Below are 20,787 nucleotides of genomic sequence, written 5' to 3' on the forward strand. Positions count from 1 at the left end.
AGGCTAGGACTTGTACTATGTTAAAAAACAGTGGTGAGAATGGACATCCCTGTCTTGTTCCTGACCAGAGAGGAAAAGCTCTCAGTTTTTCCCCATTGAGGATGATATTGGCTGTGGGTCTTTCATATATGGCCTTTATGATGTTGAGGTATGTTCCATCTATCCCTACTTTGTTGAGGGTTTTTATCAAGAATGCTATATTTTGTCAAATGCTTTTCTCTGCATCTACTGAGAGGATCATATGGTTCTTATCCTTTCTTTTACTAATGTGGTGTATCAGGTTGATTGCTTTGCAAATACTGAACCACTCCTGAAGCCCAGGAATAAATCCCACTTGATCATGGTGGTGAATAATTCTTTTATTGTATTTTTGGATTTGATTTGCTAGTATTTTGAGAATTTTTGCATTCATGTTCATTGGGGATATTGGCCTGTAATTCTTTTTAGTGGGGTCTTTTTCTGGTTTTGGAATCAAGGTAATGCTGGCCTTGTAAAAGGAGTTTGGAAGTTTTCCCTCCATTTCTATTTTTTGGAACAGTTTGAGAATAGATATTGGGGTGACTGGGTGGCTCAGTTGTTAAATGTCTGCCTTCGGCTCAGGTCATGATCCCAGGGTCCTGGGATTGAGTCCCGCATCGGGCTCCCTGCTCAGCAGGAAGCCTGCTTCTCCCTCTCCCACTCCTCCTGCTTGTGTTCCCTCTCTGTCTCTCTCTGTCAAATAAATAAATAAAATCTTTAAAGAGAGAGAGAGAGAGAGAGAGAGAGAGAGAATAGATATTAACCCTTCTTTAAATGTCTGGTAGCATTCCCCTGGGAAGCCACCTGGCCCTGGACTTTTGTTTGTTGGGAGATTATTGATTACTGATTCAATTTCTTTGCTGGTTATGGGTCTGTTCAAATTTTCTATTTCTTCCTGTTTCAGTTTTGGTAGTTTGTATGTTTCTAGGAATTTATCCATTTCTTCCAGATTGCCCAGTTTGTTGGCATATAATTTTTCATAATATTCTCTTATGATTGTTTGTATTTCTGTAGTGTTGGTTGTGATCTCTCCTCTTTCATTCATGATTTTATCTATTAGGGTCCTCTCTCTTAAGTTTGGCTAGGGGTTTAACAATTTTATTAATTCTTTCAAAGAACCAGCTCTTAGTTTCATTGATCTGTTCTACTGGTTTTGTTTCTATATCACTTATTTCTGCTCTAATCTTTATTATTTCCCTTTTTCTGCTGGCTTTAGGCTTTATTTGGTGTTCCTTTTCTAACTCCTTTAGGTGTAAGGTTAGGTCGTGTATCTGAGATTTTTCTTGCTTTTTGAGGTAGGCCTGTATTGCTATATACTTCCCTCTTAGGACTGCCTTTACTGCATCCCAAAGACTTTGGACTGTCATGTTTTCATTTTTATTTGCTTCCATGTATTTTTAATTTTTCTTTAATTTCCTGGTAAACCTATACATTCTGTAGTAGGAAGTTCTTTAACCTCCATATATTTGTGGTTTTTCCAAATTTTTTCTTGTGGTTGACTTAGTTTCATAGTATTGTGGTCTGAAAATATGCATGGTATGAGCTCAAACTTTCCGTACTTGCTGAGGCCTGATTTGTGGCCGAGTATGTGACCTATTCTGGAGAATGTTCCATGTGCACTCGAAAAGAATGTGTATTCTGCTGCTTCAGGATGAAATGTTCTGAATGATTCTGTTAAGTCCACCTGGTCCAGTGTGTAATTCAAAGCCATCGTTTTCTTGTTAATTTTCTGCTTAGATGATCTTGTCCATTGCTGTTAAGTGGGGGGTGTTAAAGTCCCCTACTATTATTGTATGATTATCAATGAGTTTCTTTATGTCTGTTATTGGTTCATATATTTGGGTGCTCCCAAGTTGGGGACATATTTACAACTGTTAGTATCTTCTTGTTGGATGGACCCCTTAATTATGATATAGTGCCCTTCTTCATCTCTTTATTACAGTCTTTGGCTTAAAATCTAGTTTGATATAAGTATGGCGACTGCAGCTTTCTTTTGGATGTCCATTAGGATGATAGATGGTTCTCCATCCCTCACTTTCAATCTGGAGATGTCTTTAGGTCTAAAATGAGTCTCTTGCAAGCAGCATAGAGATGGGTCTTATTGGGGTTTTTTTAATGCATTCTGATACCTATATCTTTTAATTGGGGCATTTAGTCCACTGACATTCACAGTAACTATTCATAGATATGAATTTAGTGTCATCGTATTACCTGCAAAGTTGTTGTTTCTGGAGATTTTCTCTGCTCCTTTCTAGTCTTTGTTACTGTTGGTCTTTCTTTCCCATTCAAAGGGTCCCCTTTAATATTTCTTACAGGGCTGGTTTAGTGGTCATGAACTCCTTTAGTTTTGTCTGGGAAACTCTTTCTGTCCTATTCTGAATGACAGCCTTACTGGTTAATCTTGGCTGCATATTTTTCCCCTTCAGTACATCAAATATATCATGCCACATTCTTCTGGCCTGCCGGGTTTCTGTAGACAGATTTGCTGCAAACCTGATATGTCTTCCCTTGTAGGTTAGGGATTTCTTTTCCCTTGCTGCTTTCAGGGTTCATTCCTTATCTCTATATTTTGCAAACTGTACTACAATATGTCTTGGTGTTGGCCGGCTTTTGTTTAATTTGATGGGAATTCTCTGTGCTTCCTGGATTTGGATGACTGTTTCCTTCCCCAGATTAGGGAAGTTTTCAACTATAATTTGCTCAAATCAACCTTCTCTTCTTCTGGGACTCCTATGATGTTGTTATGCTTTAAGCAGTCACTGAGTACACTTAGTCTACATTTGTCATCCAATACTTTTCTCTCCCTCTTCTTTTCAGCTTCATTATTTTCCATAATTTTATCTTCTATATCACTGATTCATTCTTCTGCTTCGTCCATCCTCATTGTCATTGCACCTAGTCAGTTTTGCATCTCAGTTATAGCATTTTTTTATTTCAAACTGACTAGTTTCTAGTTCTTTTATCTCTGCAATAAGGGATTCTCTAGTGTCTTCTATGCTTTTCTCCAGCCCAGCTGGCATCCTTATGACTGTTGTTTTAAATTCTGGTTCAGGCATCTTACTTATGTCTGTTTTGATTAATTCCCTGGCTACTACCTCTTTCTGTTCTTTCTTTTGTGACAAATTCCTCTGTCTTGTCATTTTGTCTAGGTCATTGTTTTTGTGTGTATAAGGAAAGCCTGTTATATTCCTGCTCCTGATTAATGGCTCTATAAAGAAGAGGTCCTATACTGTCCTGGGCCTGGTGCTTCAGGAGGTGTTTCAGAGTGTGCACTCTGCTGCTATGGTTTTTTGTTTTGTTTTGTTTTGTTTTTTGAGTATGCCACATGCTGGGCACGGAGCCCAATGTGGGGCTTGAACTCACGACCCTGAGATCAAGACCTAAACTGAAACCATGAGTTTGACACTTAACCAACTGAGCCACCCAGGCACCCCTCTGCTGTTGTGTTTTGGCTGCTCTTTTCCTCAGGTCAGTCCTCTGCAGAGTTTCTCCTTGCCTGCAGTGGAGAGTGTTTGGATCTTACCCACTGTGTGGCAAGTTTTAACTAGGTGTGGTTTGGTCTGCTTATTAAAAGAGACTAGATCCTATTTCCCCTAGAGCTAAAACTTTGCAGCACTCTATGATCAGTAGACTTGGTGTGTGTGAGGGGTTTGTGCTGGTTTTCTGGGTGAGGGCCACTGGTTCTCAGGTGGACTTGCCTAGGAAAGATGCACCTGCCGGGTGCGGGGTGTGGGGCTTGGTGCAAATGGCTCCAGCCTCCACTGGAGGTGCTGTGTTGCTCACTGAAGTAGTTGAGTGCTGATGGGCAGGGGGGGAAATGGTGTTGTCCTGCTCTCTCATCCCTGGAGTGGGGAGCTCATACCTCCACTCTTCAGGAAGCCCTCACAGAAGAATGAACAATCTCCCTCTCACATCCCCAGCTTCCATCAGATCCGTCTTCACCTTTTCTGTATCCGAGCTGTCTACCTGCCAGGCAGCACAGTACTCCTGTGTTTTATCCCAGCCGTGCAGCTGGGTTTCAAAACTCCAAATTAGAGGAACCCAGCACAGCATGGACTGCACTGATCCTCTGTGGTAGGGTCTCGCCACACTGGCTGGTGCTGGTTTGTCCCAGTAAAGCAGTTGCAGAATTGCTCAGGGACTTGTGTAGGGGCTTGAGAGTTTATGGTAAAGTGCAACAAAAAGCTGGCACCAAGGTTTGCTGCCCTCAGGTGTCTCTGTTCCTATACTAATGAACAGGGCAGCATGTGGGCGCCCACCAGCTCTTTTGTCCCCAGAGACCGTGCCACCTCTCCCAAATGCACTCCAAGAAGGGGAACTTTCTCTCCCAATGCAACCCAGGGGATCCTCAGAGTACACCACCCACTCCTGGGCCTCTGCCCTCCCCCACAGGGGCACTGCTATGCCTGCCAGGCTCCACCCCAGTGGTGGCACAGTCTTATAAAACTTGAGACTTTTAACGCCCCCTGCTTGTAAAAACTTGTGCTAATCAGCCACTCTAGTTTTCCCAGTCAATGGTTTTGGGGAAGTGTTTCTCTTGTGCAATCCCCAGCTTACCACTTTGTTTCTGTCTCTCCTCTGAGATCAAGGCTCCCTCCCCTCTGCAGCACCCACGATTCTTTTCTTCCCAGAATCACATCTCCACACCTCCTACCTTCCACAGTGTGGCTTCTTTTCTCCCTCTAGTTCTGTAGTTTGTTCTTTCAGCATTCAGCCTGATTTCATCAGTGTTTGGAATGATTTGATAATTATCTAGCTGTGTTCGAGGGATGAGGCAAACCTAGGGTCCCCTTACTGCTCTGCCATCTTAACTCCTCAAATCCCTATGAAGCTTCTTGCTTAAATCATGTATCTGCTCAAAAGGCCCCACCTGAGAGTGGTCAGCCCTGACCAACTGTATAGCATAGCACCTCTTTTCACCTCACTATTCCTTTAAACTTTATCATTCTGCACAAAATTTATCATGATCTGACCTAAACATATATTTGTTTACTGACTGTCTCCCCCAATAGAATCTAAGCTCCAAGAGAGGGGGAAATCATCTGTCCTGTTCGCTATGTCCTCCATTTCTAAAACACCTAGAAAATGCTAGCAGTTGATTGAATAATTTTAATAAGAATGCCTTTAGCATATCCTAGTTTGGCAGGATGTCTTCTATAGTATTTTAGTGAAGAGTCCTTGCCATAGCACTACTGGGCAGGTACCAGGCTTCCCTGAGGAGTTCCGAGGCAGCTTTAAGGTTTAGGTCCTCACACAAATCTCTCCACTACTACTTTTTTCCTCTCCTATCCTGCAGAATAAACAATGTTCTGAAGCCTTCTGAGAGCCAAGGCTGATCACAGTCTGAGTCAGGAGTATACTTCAAATCTCTGCACACACGCTTTCTCTGGCTTGGGTCTGATTTGAACAGCAGTGGAGACACCAAAGCTTGGCTATGACAGATACAAAGCTCTCCAGCCTAATCCCATTAAAATAAACAAAAACCAGGTAAAAGCAATGTGTGTACAAAGAAAGCACCATCTCAAGACAAGTTCTCTAGCTGATCCCCACTCAAACCCCTAACTTCCTTCTCCTAGAAATTCTGAAACTGCTGTTTTAGGGTGGTTGAGAAGGAGCTCAGAGGCACAGGTTTAGATGCCACCTTACCCAGAGTCCCCCAGGAACTGGATTTCACTCTACTATATATACAATATAATTTAATTTACAAAATCAGATCAGTTATTAAACATTCAGGAAAATGAACAACACAGAAGTATGCTATCTGCTTAAATGTTTTTTGAGTACTAGAAACAAAGACTCTAAAAGCTCAGAGTATTGGTTCACTGAAGTTTTTAGGTTTTACCAATCAATGCATTTTCAATGAAATTCAAGTAAACCATTGTATATTCTCACCTAAGAACTGGAAAGGAGTTTATTTCTAGCAGCATGACTGCTTTCTTAATCCATCCAGGCATTTCCCAAATTTTCCTGTAAGAGGTCACTTTAAATTTACTCCTCTACTATTGAACATTACATCTGGCTGAAGAAAATGTTTTACATACTTTATTTATTATAAGTTATTTGGAAGGCTGTTGCTGTTTGTTCAAAAAGTACCCCAATGTCATTCCAAAGAGTCTAATCACCACATATGGTGGTTGGAAAAAGCAACCACTCTGTCATCCCACAATCCTATGAAAGAATATTTCCAACCCCCTACAGTGGGTTCTTTCTACAGCTCACAAGAATAAAAGGCAAGGGAAATACAATGAGTCACAGACGTACTCTTATTAGATAACAGCTCCACCATTTAGTTGTGTGATTTATACTCTTCAAAAGCTCACATCAGGCCTTAGCCTCACTGTTAGATCGAGTACAACACTTTTAGATCCATAAACTCCCTTTAAGGTGTTTTATGGTTATACATCTAAAAGCAGATTGCAATATTAGGTTAGGACTGCAGCTCAGGTCTTTAAAGTCTACAGGTTTAGAGGGCACTCAAATATGAGAAATGGAGTATAAATGAGCTAATAAGGTTTCAAAAGCATAACAGACTTCTGGGATACAAAAACTAGACTCAAATTTATGTCAACTAGAGCCCAAATACTTTCCCAGAATGAGCATAATTCATCTACTTTTTTTAAATTTAAAAAAAAGTGAAATTTAAAAGTGAGAGCCCTAAAGAGATGAAATAATCCTGATGCAATTTAAAATTTTGATTAACTAGATGATTTTAAAGGGTTCATAAGAATCAATTACACTAACTGAAGGGACTTTAAAGGTTTCAGTGACTAAACAATCCTTCAGTGGCGCCTGAACTTCTTTAATGCTGTAATACATTTACATGGACAACATAAACAACCACATTGCTTTTCCTCAAAAGAGACTGAAATGATTTATACAAATTAGACCAGACTTACATCTTCTATTTAACAAAGACAATCTGGAATACATATTGAGCCCATTTGGGGCATTTCGTTTAATTTATTCTAGTAATGTGAGAAGTCAACCTATCTATATTAACTAAAGTATCCAGATAGGTATTAACTCATTCAACAAACTCTTATTTACCTTTTATTTAATTGTTGTAAACTTTTTTAAGACTAAGGAGAAAAAGAAAGTCTCAATTTCTTTTTATAATTTATTTATTTGACAGAGAGAGAGACAGCGAGAGAGGGAACACAAGCAGGGGGAATGGGAGAGGGAAAAGCAGGCTTCCCGCCGAGCAGGGAGCCCGATGCCGGGCTCCATCCCAGGACTCTGGGACCATGACCTGAGCCAAAGGCAGACGCTTAATGACTGAGCCACCCAGGCACCCCAAGAAAGTCTCAATTTTATAAAGTAGAAAGGAAAGTAGAGAAGAGGTTGACTCACTTGCCCAAGGTCATCCAGCAACCAGCAGAAAACCGGGGCCTGAGATCCCTCTCCATGCCCCAGAACTCTGTGTACTAACAAGACTATGCAATCATTTTTACAGTCTGAAAGCCTACAAAAGCCGGGATAGTATGCTTCATGGTAGCAAAAGAAGGAAGAAGCATATCAGGCTATTTTCACAAAAGGCTAAAAAGGCAGGTGCCTGCTGCAGAAAAAAACTGACAGTTCCAGTTGGAAGCCCTTCTCACCCATTCTCCAAAACAAGTTAAGTGAGCCAAATGAATTCAACTTCTTACTATATATTTCTGGTGAGTGACTTTGGGGAGACAATTGATAAAATCAAGAAATGGGGAATACTCATGACTCATACCCTATGCTAACTTGACAAAGGACCCAACATACCATCCATATACTCCTACCATCTTCATTTTGATTAATGGGCCAAGAAGGGATGCAAATTGAGCCTACTTTTGTATCCTTGGCTTGATAAGATGGTTGGAGGCTTCAGTCCAACAAGACCATGCATGTTCTTTCTCAAAATTAATAGTCATGGAAGTTTCAATGAGCTTCCCTTCCCTGAGGTTGAAACTGTTACAAACCACAATTTACTTGAGAGATTTTGGTTTTTTAACATCCTTTCCTTATAACACCAGAACCCTTTCATTGAATGTCCTTACATGCAACATATTATTGAACTAAATATCTCACAACAGCCACACATTTTTTAAATTACCTCATGGGAAAAAAAAAAAAAAAGAAGTCTCTACAGTGGAATGATGTTAACACTGTTACTGAAGAATCACTTGTCCTAAAATAGACACTACTAAAGCTCTCATTGCCATAATTTGGCAAAATCTATCAGCTACACAGTCCCAAATCTATAGTAAGGTCAATATATTTTTCAATAATCTAATTTTAGGATTAAGAGTAAACAATATTCCATTTACAAAAATGTCACTGATAAATGGCTGAGATTATCTAAGAAAGCATAGCTAACTTTATCCTCGAGGCAATGGGGGAGTAGTTGGTACTGGACAAAACAATGCTAACAATACTGATTAAGGGTTTTCTAAAAGTTTGTAACAACCTGGTTGTATTGCCCCAAATGCTGATTCTTTAAAGAATAAGTAAACAATGTGGGCAAATGTGGAAAAAATTAGAGTACTCTTTGTTGACATGAAGGGAAAATGTTAATGAAGTTTTTTGTGAACTAAAAGTTTTTGACAAAAGACACAGTCTTTCACAGATGCAAAATAATCCTGCAAGTTTACTGAGGGATTGGTCAAAGCACAAAAGCATGTTAAGTGTCCTTCTGAGAGGAATATTCACTTTAAGTATTATTCCCAGTATTATGTACTCTAATATGCCCTATTTTTATAGTATTTCATACAAGTACTTTTTATATTTTATTTATTTTTTTAAAGATTTTATTTATTTATTTGAGAGACAGAGAGAAAGATAGCAAGAGAGAGCACACGGTGGGGGCAGGGAGAGGGAGAAGCAGGCTCTCTGCTGAGCAGGGAGCCCCAATGCGGGGCTCGATCCCAGGACCCTGGGATCATGACCTGAGCCCAAGGCAGACGCTTAACCAACTGAGCCACCCAGGTGCCCCCGTATACAGGTACTTTCTAAGTAGCCATTTTACTTTACTTTTGTAAGGACACCACACTCCCAATTCGCTATTTATCTATTAACATCCTTGACATTATGCACATCTCCTTCACATATCCAATGACATGGAACACACTACCTTTTCAAGTATTTCAAAACAGAAACATAAAAAAGCATTGTTCTTCTAGGTCACTACAAAGGTCAGACCCTAGGAGAAAACAAGTTCTAGTAGGCATTTGGCTGATGGACAATAACCTTAAGAATAATTTTTAAGTCATTTGAAGTTAAAAGGGTCACTGGACATTGAGAGTATGTCCAAAGAATAGCCGTCAGTATAGTGAGGAATCTGGAAACCAGAGGATTTAAGTGATAGCTGAAAGGAATGAACAGAATATTTGGATTGGAGATGAGAAGCCTGCAAGGAGGCTTGGAAGGTGTCCAAATATTTGAAGACAAGTCAAACAGAAGTAGGTATAAACAAGATCTTACAAGAGAGAACAGGAATCAATAGGTAGAAGTTCGAGAAAAGCAAATATCACCTGAAAACTTTCTAATAGCCAGAACTGCACAAGAGAACTGCTTGCCTCATTTGACAGGAAGGGTCACGCAGGAGCCGCTGACTGTCAGGATGCTACAACACAGGAATGGGGAACGGAACTGGGTGGTGTCCCAAGTCTGCTTGCTTTTCCCTACTTCTGTTTTCCTACAGAATTTTGGGCAAAACAATCAATTTCTGCCTCTCAAGTTACAAAACTGGTAGTACAGTAGCATTATAATTTTGTGGTGGTATAAGAGAGGAGGCAAAGATCTTTCTTGCAGAGATAATGAGGCATTATGCTTCCCTATGTCTGTGGTAGGTATCAACTAACCCGATTAAAATGTATAAATATGGGATGGAAGAGTGAAATCTTTGTAAAGCACACAATGGAAGGATAAACCCTGTGAGAGCCTTCGGAGCCAGTAGGAAGCAAGATACACGAAAGCGCCATAAGCACCCTAAAGGGTACCACTGTGATGGGAGAGCTAAGGTACAGGTTACCCACAAGTCTAAGTCCCAAAGAAGGGCTTAGCCACTGGAAAGTCTGGCTCAAACTCCTAGCTGGGAAAGCTTTTTCAGCTGCCAAAATTTTTCAGTCACATGAAAACTGAGGTTGTCAGGCTTCCTTAAAATTCCATTCTTCAAAAATAAGCCTCTCGTCCCTAGAGAGACTAATTAAAAACAAAAATCCGTATTTCCAACCATCTACGCTTTTGGTCAGAAATACTAATGAGAAACTAGACTCTCAGATAAAAGGCTACTTACCAGATTAGTCAACACACCCTCCACCCTCTGGCACCACCCGCCCCATCTCCCCTGGAGTTTAACCCCACTGAGAGACAAAAGAAACATGTCTCAAGTGATTCACACCAAGAAGATACGTGGTTCCAAGCCACGGCACAGGGACTTGTAGTACTGTGATTACACGTGGTATCTGTCACACCTCAGGTGTTGTCTCACACCTTGAGGTTATTATCTGTCAGCCATCTTCAAAGATGGAGGCTTCATCCCCCTCTTTTCCCCTTCCCACCAATTCAGTTAAAGTTTGGAAAATGTCAAAGGGATTTTATACGAAATAGTATCAGAATTAATGATATACTGAGGTTTCCACCACTGAAAATTCATAAGCAGCTCCATGAATAAGAGACCTGCAGAACAATAAGAGCCAAGAGAAAGGGGTCATTTTATTAGTTTCCAAATATGACACGAGAAATCAGAAATCAATAGAAAAATGCCTTAACAGAAGATCACTAAATAACATTGTTAGAAATATGAATATAACCAAAGGGAAATTAATGATCAGAACCAGAGCACCATACCCTGCAGCTTTCAGAAAGAAACTCAGCAAGAACTCATTTATCTAGCACTGTAGGATGCTGGGTTACTCAACATATTCGAAAGTTCACCCTGCTCATACCTTTAAGCAATAATACTGCATTTCAAACAGTGCATGAACAAAAATTAATTTCCTCATGATGATGGACAGAATTTGGAACATCAATTATAATACCATGTGACCAAGGCACAGGTCTATTTTGTTTCTAACAAACTGCTGTGATTTTTAAATATTTTTAGGTACTTTTTACTGTTTTTTCTTTTCCCACAGAGTGCCTTCTTCTCAGGCTATCATTATATCAGCTCTAGTCTTGCCAAAATCCTCACCTTTGACATCCGAACTTTACCCCATCTTCCAATGTGTTGTTTCTTACCTAATGGGAGCTAGGACAGCAAGTACACACATCTGTAAGAATTCTAAGTGAAAGGTGGAAGGCATATGATGAAGGGCCTCCTAGTTTCTCCTACAGAATTAGCATGTAGGTGCTTTTAGGCATGAGTTTCGTGGCTACCTCAAGCTACTTCCTTTTTTTTTTTTTTTAAGATTTTATTTACTTGAGAGAGAGAGCGAGAGAGCAAGCACAAGCACAAGCAGGCAGAGGGGCAGAGGGAGAGGAAGAAACAGACTCACCACTGAGCAGGAAGCCCAACGAGGGGCTCGATCCCAGGATCCCGGGATCATGACTGAGCCGAAGGCAGACGCTCAACCGACTGAGCCACCCAGGCGCCCCACACTATGTCTAAGTCTTTCTCTACCTACTTCAAGATTCTCTGCCATGGCATGGAAAATGGAGATTCGACAAAACCTAATCTCCGAATACATGGCAAGTTCATATATTATGGGACAAGAAATACATTTTTATTTCACACCTTCTCCATGCTGCTGTGGTTGTGAACATACAGAGCTAAAAGGCCACGTGGTGAGAGAGCTAGATGAGGACGCTGACAACTACAACACAAGGGGAAGGAAAGCAGCTCTGAGAGCTGGCCATGGTGCCCTGTGAACACTGAGAAGGCGACAACACGGACTTAGAAGACCACAGAACAGGCCAGGGTCAGATCCTGGAGGACCAACTATGTCATAGTAAGATTTCACCTTTTGTCTTGATGGCAATCCGAAAGCACCGCCAGAACTGAACTATGAGTAGTAATACCGAGCAGTTTTTCGGTTTAAAGAATTATCCTGGCAAGAAGGAAGGGCTTCAAAGGAGCAAGACGACACTCTGTCCTAGGGAGAAATGACGACGGTCTGGAGAGGCAGGGAGAATGGAGAAGAACTAATGGTTGGGGACATACTGCAGGTGGCCCAGTGGGTTTACACTGAGGGGTGGGGGGGTGGAGGGGGAAGAGAGACGGAGAGAAAAGACAGTAGCAGCTGTGGAAAATTAAAAAAGTAAATGCCAGAGAGGTTACCAAAAAAGTCACCATAAAACTCAGCTACTGGATGTCTGTTCTACCTACAAAACTGGAGAAATAATTTACTATTTGATTAGAGTAAAAAGAAGATAAAGCTGGCAAAAGAAAAGTCTAAGGACGCAGGTATTTTACTAGAAATATAAGAGAGGAATTTCCCGTGCAAAACATAAAAGATGAGGGCTGCCTGGGTGGCTCAGTTGTTAAGCATCTGCCTTCAGCTCAGGTCATGATCCCAAGGTCCTGGGATCGAGCCCCGCATCGGGCTCCAGGCTTGGCGGGAAGCCTGCTTCTCCCTCTCCCACTCCCTCTGCTTGTGTTCCTTCTCTCGCTGTGTCTCTTTCTGTCAAATAAATAAACAAAATCTTAAAAAAAAAAACATAAAAGATGAATAACTTCTTCTGGTATCTGTATTATTTTATTACATCACTTAATATTGAAATATAATACTATATTCCAGAATGCTAAAAGGATAGTTTTCCTTTATTCCATATAATCTTTGACACATAAGAGACTGGTTAGGTCATCCTCCCCATTTCTTCTCTTAACATTTCTGCCAGATGATGTCCTGTTAATGAGGTTCTCACAACCACAAGAGGCAATTCATTTCATTTTTTGATAGTTCCAACTAATAAGTCCCTTTAAGGACAAAACTGATAAACAGTCTTTTTCACTTTGACAGAAAATCACTCCCCTGCAACTTCCACCAAGCATTTCCAAATACTATACCCTAGAGTTTCACATCCTGAATCAGTTTTAACATCTACAAGGCAATTCTTAAAGCCCCTTCAAAAAAACAAAACTAAATCAAGCAGTTGATTTCTTCTACATGATAATCAATAACCAAGTCTTTTGGTCCTTGAAATGATTTGTCATGTAGCTGTCAATCATGTAGGCTGTGTTTACCACATGCATGTATCTATCCAGCTATGGTTGGTTCGTTGTTTTCACTGGCTTTAGGGCAGAAGATCTATTATAGCTGCCAGTCATGGGACTTGTTTTCCTCAATTTACTGGCAAGAAATAAAAGTAACTTTGTTCTCCAATAATGATAAACTTCTGAAATTTGGTCAACTCCATTGGAAGAATTTACTATTTTAAAAAGCTTACCTTTCTTTCTTTCTCATCTCCAATTTTGAATTGTGGTTATTGGTTAAAGATGTACAAGAGGTACTTGGGCTGTAAGTGCCAAATCCATTCACTCAAAAATACTACCTGTGCAGGAAATTTCTGTTATCTTTCTCAGTGAGACAGGACTCTATATAATGAAGTCAATATTTTCTATTTTTTACTTTACAATTCAATCAGTTCAATATTAGGCTTTGGAAAAATCACATTCAATATCTGCTATCATCAATATCATTCAATATTGTTCAGTGTTTTCTAGTCAAACGAGAAAAAAAATAAGTATATAGACAGACAACAGACAAAACTGGCCTTACCTGCAGAATAAGATTACCAACCTAGAAAATCAACTAAGAAACTACTGAAATGAGTAAGATTTTCATGAAAGGACAATACACTGACTGAAATACAAAAATCACCATGCTTCTTGTTAAAAAAATGAAAAAACGCAATAGAGAAGCCTTCCAGCTCAAGCTGATAGACTGAATGTATGCTTTGGTATCTCTTCTTTCCCAAGACAGGAAATGAATACAAAAGGGAAAAAAAACCTGTAACAGTCAAAACAACCAAGCTGGGTAGGGGTAGCGATTACTAGACAAAAGAGACTAAAACAAGCATTTTGTGGATGTGTGACGGAGATGCCAACTAAGAGCAGAAGCTAAAGCCCAGACACATGGGGGAGGGAGGTAGGATGTACAAGGAAGAGGAAGCTAATCTCTCCTGAGACCCCAGATGGGCTCACCAGCAGGTGTGGAAGGTGGGTGTAAGAACTGGGAATGATAACAGGGGAATTAAATAAAGCAGCTGTACCAATTGCCCCACTTCCCCTCAAATAAAAACATATCTTTCCAACCCTGACCCCAGAGACAATCCAGGCAAAGAAGATAGTCTATGATAAAACCATTCAAATTGCCTACAAAGATAGGCCTATTCTGTGAGGGTTGATGTCCAAAAAGCAAGCCTAGCTCATCTGTATATCGAGAGGTACCCACCCCTTCATGCCTATGGACAGACTACCCATTCAGGCACCCTAAAACAAAGTCTCACCCATGTGCACAGATCTGCTCAACTTTTCCCACAGAGATGTCTACTGAAGAAAGAGACCTATAGGAAAACACCCACTCAGAGCTCCAAAATAATCAACAAGAAGAAAAAATATATATTACAAAAGAGACAAACTATTGAAGAAACAGAGGTGATTTACAGAATCGAGCTTTAAAAAAGCCTATTATTTTGTAATATAAATAACTTTCATATTATATCGGTATACCCAGGACAACTGAAGAAGACATGGCACAAAACAGCAAAGTACAAAAAGAACAGACATAGGAAAAAAAATTTATTACTGAAATTAAATTATCCAAAATAAGAATTAAAATTAAAAAGAGAGGAAATGGTCACAACACTACAAGAACACAATGGGACAAAAACTAGATTGGAAAAGAGACACACACAGGGGCGCCTGGGTGGCTCAGATGGTTGGGCGTCTGCCTTCGGCTCAGGTCATGATCCCGGGGTCCTGGGATCGAATCCCGCATCAGGCTCCCCGCTCAGCGGCGAGCCTGCTTCTCCCTCTGCTTCTCTCTCTCTCTCTCCGTCTCTCATGAATAAATAAATAAAATCTTTAAAAAAAAAAAGAGAGAGAGAGAGACACACAGAATCAATCTAGAAGGGCTATTATCCAACCGATAAGTTTTCTGAGAAGAAAATATACAAAAGAAAAAGGATACAATTATTTTTAAATAAGTAATAAGTTCCCAGAGGAAATGCATGAGAAGCAAAACAAGGTTAGTGAAAGAGACTTGCTCTGAGACGCACACCTGTGGCATTTCAGTATAAAAGGACAAATAAATAAATAAATAAAAGTTTCCAGAAAAACAAACACATAGAACAATCACTTACAGAAAGATGAAAATCACACTGGCATCACACTTTCTTACCCCAATATAACACAAGTATATAGAGAGGCATTATCTTTAAACTCCTAACTGAAAGTTACTGCAAACACAGAATTCTATCTCCAGCCAAATATCAATCTAATGTGAGTGCAAAACACACACATTTTTTTCAAATGCAGCTGTCCCAAAAGCCTCCCACACCCACACAACTTCTGCTTGATGAAGTTAATTTGTATCTTCATTGGCAAAATGAGGGAGGAAACCATGAAAGGGAAAGTCACAGGACCCCAAAAACAGTGTCTTTAAGAATAAAATGGAGAAACATCCCTAAGGATGAATTTGCAGCATGGTTGCTGCAACTATGGTAGTGAAGACTGTAACAGAGGGCTCCTGGAAGGAAAGAAAAGTAGATTCCAAATGATAATACTGATCTTCAAGATACGTTAAAGGCTGACTATGCTCTTTCAAGGAGAAAAGAAGAGGTAATTCGAAATTTTAAAAAATCCAGAACGATCCAAAAGAATGCTATGGCCCAAATACGAAGATCTAAAATGTGACAAGATTTTGTGGAATTAATGCACCATAAGAAAAGACAAACCATTTGTTCTAGAGGCCAAAAATATCTCCTCTTAGGTGCCTAGGGGCAGAGACAACTGGACTAAAGTTAAAAAGAAAAAAAAAAAAAAAGAGAATAAAATCTTACCCGCTAGGTCAGCTCAGTGTTAAAGAATGTTTATGTTGTCATAATACGATCAAGAGTATTTATTGGTTTTGAACTTTTAGAATCAAAAGTTTAGAAGGTTTAATTATGGTTATAGAACAATTTAATGTTATCAGACTCAGCTATGTAAAAATAAAGAGTTGGTACAAAACAGGAGTTGGAAAAGAAGAAAGAGGTGAAAACAGGAGTAGAGGGCATTAATGTCATCTTCTTACACAGTGAAATATGGAGGGATACTGAGAAAAGTTAATAGAACAAGATAAGAGATTTAAAAATGTATTAAAGTCAAAAGACAATCAGTAGAAGAAATCAAATAACTCAAAATTGGGGAAATGATAAAGTGAAGCTAATAGGTAATGTAAGGGCATTGAATCTTCATGTGTCAGAGTGGGGAATAATTTTTAAAATTGATAAATGAAGGTATACATACATTGATATACACAATGTAGATGTATATATACATTTGTGAGTAAGTGTGTATTGGACCTCTCTTATTGATAACCCAAAACTTTTGAACACATTCTCAACATTTTTTTTTAAGATTTTATTTATTTGAGAGAGAGAGAGAGAGAGAGTGGGTGAGATCACTCACAGTGGGGGGAAGGGTAGAGGGAGAAGCAGACTCCCCGCTGAGCAGGGAGCCCAATGTGGGGCTGGATCCCAGGACCCCGGATTATGACCTGAGCTGAAGGCAGACACTTAGCCAGCTGAGCTACCCAGGTGCCCCATTCTCCACATTCTGATAGTTTTTTACATTCTACCTTGAAGAAGTGAGAGAGAGAATTAAGGAAACGATTTACCAGTCTCCATCATAGCTAAGATAAAGATGTAACCTAGGCACTGTCAATCAAACCCAATTCATCAGTGAACTACATGAGGGACTGGGCAAGGGGAGTCCATTTCTCTGGCACAAGGTATGAAACGTGTTTTTAGGTCAGAGTCAGCAGTAACTGGCCTACTGATGTTGGCATATATGCAATTCGCCCCAGCACATTAATGTTTATGATGCTAAGAAACACAGTAAGAGGTAAAGCATAACCACAGAGCTGAGAGCCTCAGAGAAAAACAGTTCCATACACTATGCCTCTTGACTCAGGCTGGCCCATCTGCTCTGTTTTAGAAGTGTTTATTGCATGGTTCTCCCCAGCTTTTATGCATTTTGCCCTTAACTCAGCAGGTTCACTCCTTCCTGACTCAAGTCATAAACCCTTCCTTGCTCTAGTAACAAAGGGTTATATGTTTTGAGCTATGTGCCTCACGTACTTTTTTCCATAAACCCTGTTATTTTTGGTATCTGTTTAGAATCCGGGTCTTGGCAGAAATTAATAAAATATTATAGCCAAAAAAACCTATAGAATGTCTTAAAGATATGGAAGTAGCCATCAGAACAAAATAGAGAAGTGGTTAAAAGTGGCTGTGTTTAGGGGCGGGCCTAGAAACAGGGATGGAAAATACTGCTTCCCATTATATGCTCTGCTAAAATGTATGTGTTATTGACATGGTAATGTAGTACTCTAATTTGTTTAACCTCTACCATTACACACAGGAAAGGGAAAAAAAGGAAAAACTGTAATAACGATGATGCTAGTCACAATAACAACGAAAATGCATAAAGTACTGAAAAATAAACTTAAGATGTGTAACAGCTATATAAGAAACCATGTAACTTAAAGATATAAGAGAAAACACAAATAGAGAGAAAACTAAGTTCTTGGAAGGAAAAGCAACAAAAGCATGTGACAAGGAGTGCGTGTATTTGGAAGGGTTGACTATCCATGACCGATAAGGGTGGTTTGAATTTTGGAGTAGATAAATTACAGAAGTAAATGGTATTATTCTCTAATTTTACTTTTTAAAAAACCATTGTAGACCATAGTTTAAATAAAGTTTTAAGTTAAATTATAACAGCTAGACACTGCAAAACCAAGGTATTATAATAGAAAAGGCAAGAAAAACTAACCAATTATAGCATAAATGCTACAATTTCCTAAATGTAAGTACCAGTTTTATGGCCATCAAAAAAACAAAACAAAACAAACAAATAAAAACCAGAAAGTCAACAAATGTAGATTTCTTACATTATACCTAAAATGTTAAACTAAGAACACAAAGTACCTATGAGCTTTTTTCACTATGAAATGAGGTAATGGATTTCTTTCTTTTCACTGCTATTTCTAACAGCAAAAGCAAATAGTTTCAACAAAATGAAAATCTTGAGAGAAACTCAAATAATTTAAGTGTATAAGGGGACACATTAAATAGGATTAGAAATGGAAAAATATAATTATAAAATTTTATCTTGCTTTCTCCAGTTCCATGTAGAAGGAAAAAAAATGCCAAATGAAATGAAATATAGTAGTGTGATTTACAAGGTGTACACAGTGTTTAGGAATGTTCCATTCTTTAAAAAACATTATACAGGTAGGCAAACGTGAAAGAAAATCCTTGAAATGTTATAAAATATTTGCAAGCATTTCATCAGTAAAATTCAAATGATAATTTTTAAAGCATGAACTTAGATAATCGCAAAATAACTATTCTAACATGAGGCACAGTTATACTATGAAAACGTCAGTGTTCCAGAATTTAAGACCTAAGACTGAACTGCAGTTCTGCCACTCATTAGCTGAGTTCCTTCGGGAGGTTTCTAACCTTTCTAAGACACAGTTTCCTCATCTCTAAAATGGGAACAGAAATTCTTAGCATAGAGAATGGAAATGCCTCTATCGGAACACTTTACAGTTCTGACAAGAGAGCCCATCAGGAAAGAAACAGACCTGACCCCTCCTTGTAAACACATTGCAATCGCCAATATCTTGTACACTTGGAAGTTACATTCAAATTACATCACAAATCACAGTCATTTCATCCCACAGCTGAAAAATATTTACAAAGTCAGCTCAAACTCTGCGTGAGAAGCTGCATGCTATAATAAAAAGGCGGAGGTTGGGAGGCCAGCAACCTCATCAGCTGTGTGACCTGGAGCAAGTTACTCAGTTTTCTCACCTATAAAATAATGACGCTGACATCTAATTAGGAGAACTGCTGTGAATACTAAGGGAGATATGCATAAAACATGTTGTTTTAAACTCTTATTTACCACTCACCAGGTACTATGTCAAGCCTTGTTATATTACGTATATGACACAAAGTTAGATCAGAACCCAGGCATTATCCTAATCTTCTTCAAAACATACCTAAAACATAACTCATACTAAAAATAGACGAGGTAGCAAGAGTGATACTCTCAGGATGTTTTTTCCCTACAGAAATTACCAGTTTCTCCATTAATTTCTTTCACTGAAAAACTGACTCCTTACTACATATTTCATGCTATTTTTGAAATGCAATAAGATCATTCAACAAATATTTACTATCTTCTCTATACTGCACACTCTTCAAAATTCTGGGGGATACAGTAATGAACAAAATTCACAAAACTCCCCTGCCCTCATGGAACTCCAAGGCATCATCCAAGGGCCACCATGCAGGGCAGTAAATGTGGTCGTCACATCCCAAGTACAGCATCATCCAAGAACCTAGAACGTGCTCCAATTAGTACAACTAACTAGTTGTGGTCGTGACAAAGAAAAAAAATCCTATATGAACAATGAGTTGTCAAAAGTGGAACAAAGTTCCAAATTGTTAGCCTTCCTATTGTGGAAAAGAGCAACAATTCTTATCAGACAAGATGACCCTGCCTTCCCTGCCTGCATTCCCCGCAAGGTCAACCCACATCCAAAATAATTCCAAACGAAAAATGGTATTTTCATTATTCCTAAAGGAAAGCACTTATTTTTACCCCAGACAGTATCAAGCCTAAGTTTTTGAATCATTTCTTAAATAGATTTTTGATATCAGAAGCTTATAACAATAATGAAAGAAACGTGAAATTTTAAATATACAACCTAAAATAACTTTACTTATAGTCTACATCAGAAAAATATATACTACTCTCAACAATTAAACACACCATGCTATATCAGTAATAATTTTAAACATAAATATCCTTGCACTGTCAAAGAAGCATATAATTTTCATCTGGGCATATTCTTTGATTACCTGTTTTTATCAAAAGCTTATTTAGAGAGTGAAAGAGCAGAGGGAGATTTCTAATTTGTTTTCAGTCTAATAAATCATCAGTTGTTCTGATAAACACATTAAAGAAAACATTAGGGTTACATTATAATATATGCTCTAGGAAAAAAGTGCTCTCATACTATTTATTCTGAACTACAGCATAAAATATGCTTAATTTACAACGACAGAGCCAGGCCCCATTATGGAAACCTGGTGATACTAACCATGAAACTTGGCTTAAGAGAGGCCTCTAGTGGTTATAGGTAATTACTTAGCTCCCCTTCCTGCCCCCACACTCTGGTAATGCTCTTGTTCTCATTCATTTCCCCTGTTCCCTCCCCTCTACCTCACGGGTTAAAAGCTTCAAGCAAAAGAGCTAGTATTCAACTAGTGAATTATTCAATCAGATCCAAGTTGACTAAAAAAAATGTATGTAACTGGGACTACTAAGCCATTATAGATTCTCTAAAGGCAAATTCTCCAACCTCCCCCACAAAACCAGTTTAGAGCCATTCCGTACAAAGTACAGACCCTAAATGTTAACCTTGCAAGTGTTAGTAATCTTACTAAAAATGAAATCTAAGGTAATCTAAGTCGATCTTGTGGAAATAAAAACAAACCTAAAGGCTACAAAATTATAATTAAAGTCATAAAATAGAACCCATATGCTTTTATGTTTATCTTCAATGGTATTTTGGG

The 20,787-nt window shown here is 39.0% G+C and overlaps 1 protein-coding gene across 3 annotated transcripts in view; it reads right to left on the reverse strand.

Moving 5' to 3' along the window:
- BCKDHB (branched chain keto acid dehydrogenase E1 subunit beta) overlaps nucleotides 1-20,787 on the reverse strand; it is a 218,856-nt gene that overhangs the window by 114,332 nt on the left and 83,737 nt on the right. The gene's annotated exons all lie outside the window — the stretch shown is intronic.

Source organism: Zalophus californianus, chromosome 7 (genome assembly GCF_009762305.2).
Source record: "Zalophus californianus isolate mZalCal1 chromosome 7, mZalCal1.pri.v2, whole genome shotgun sequence".
NCBI lineage: Eukaryota > Metazoa > Chordata > Mammalia > Carnivora > Otariidae > Zalophus > Zalophus californianus.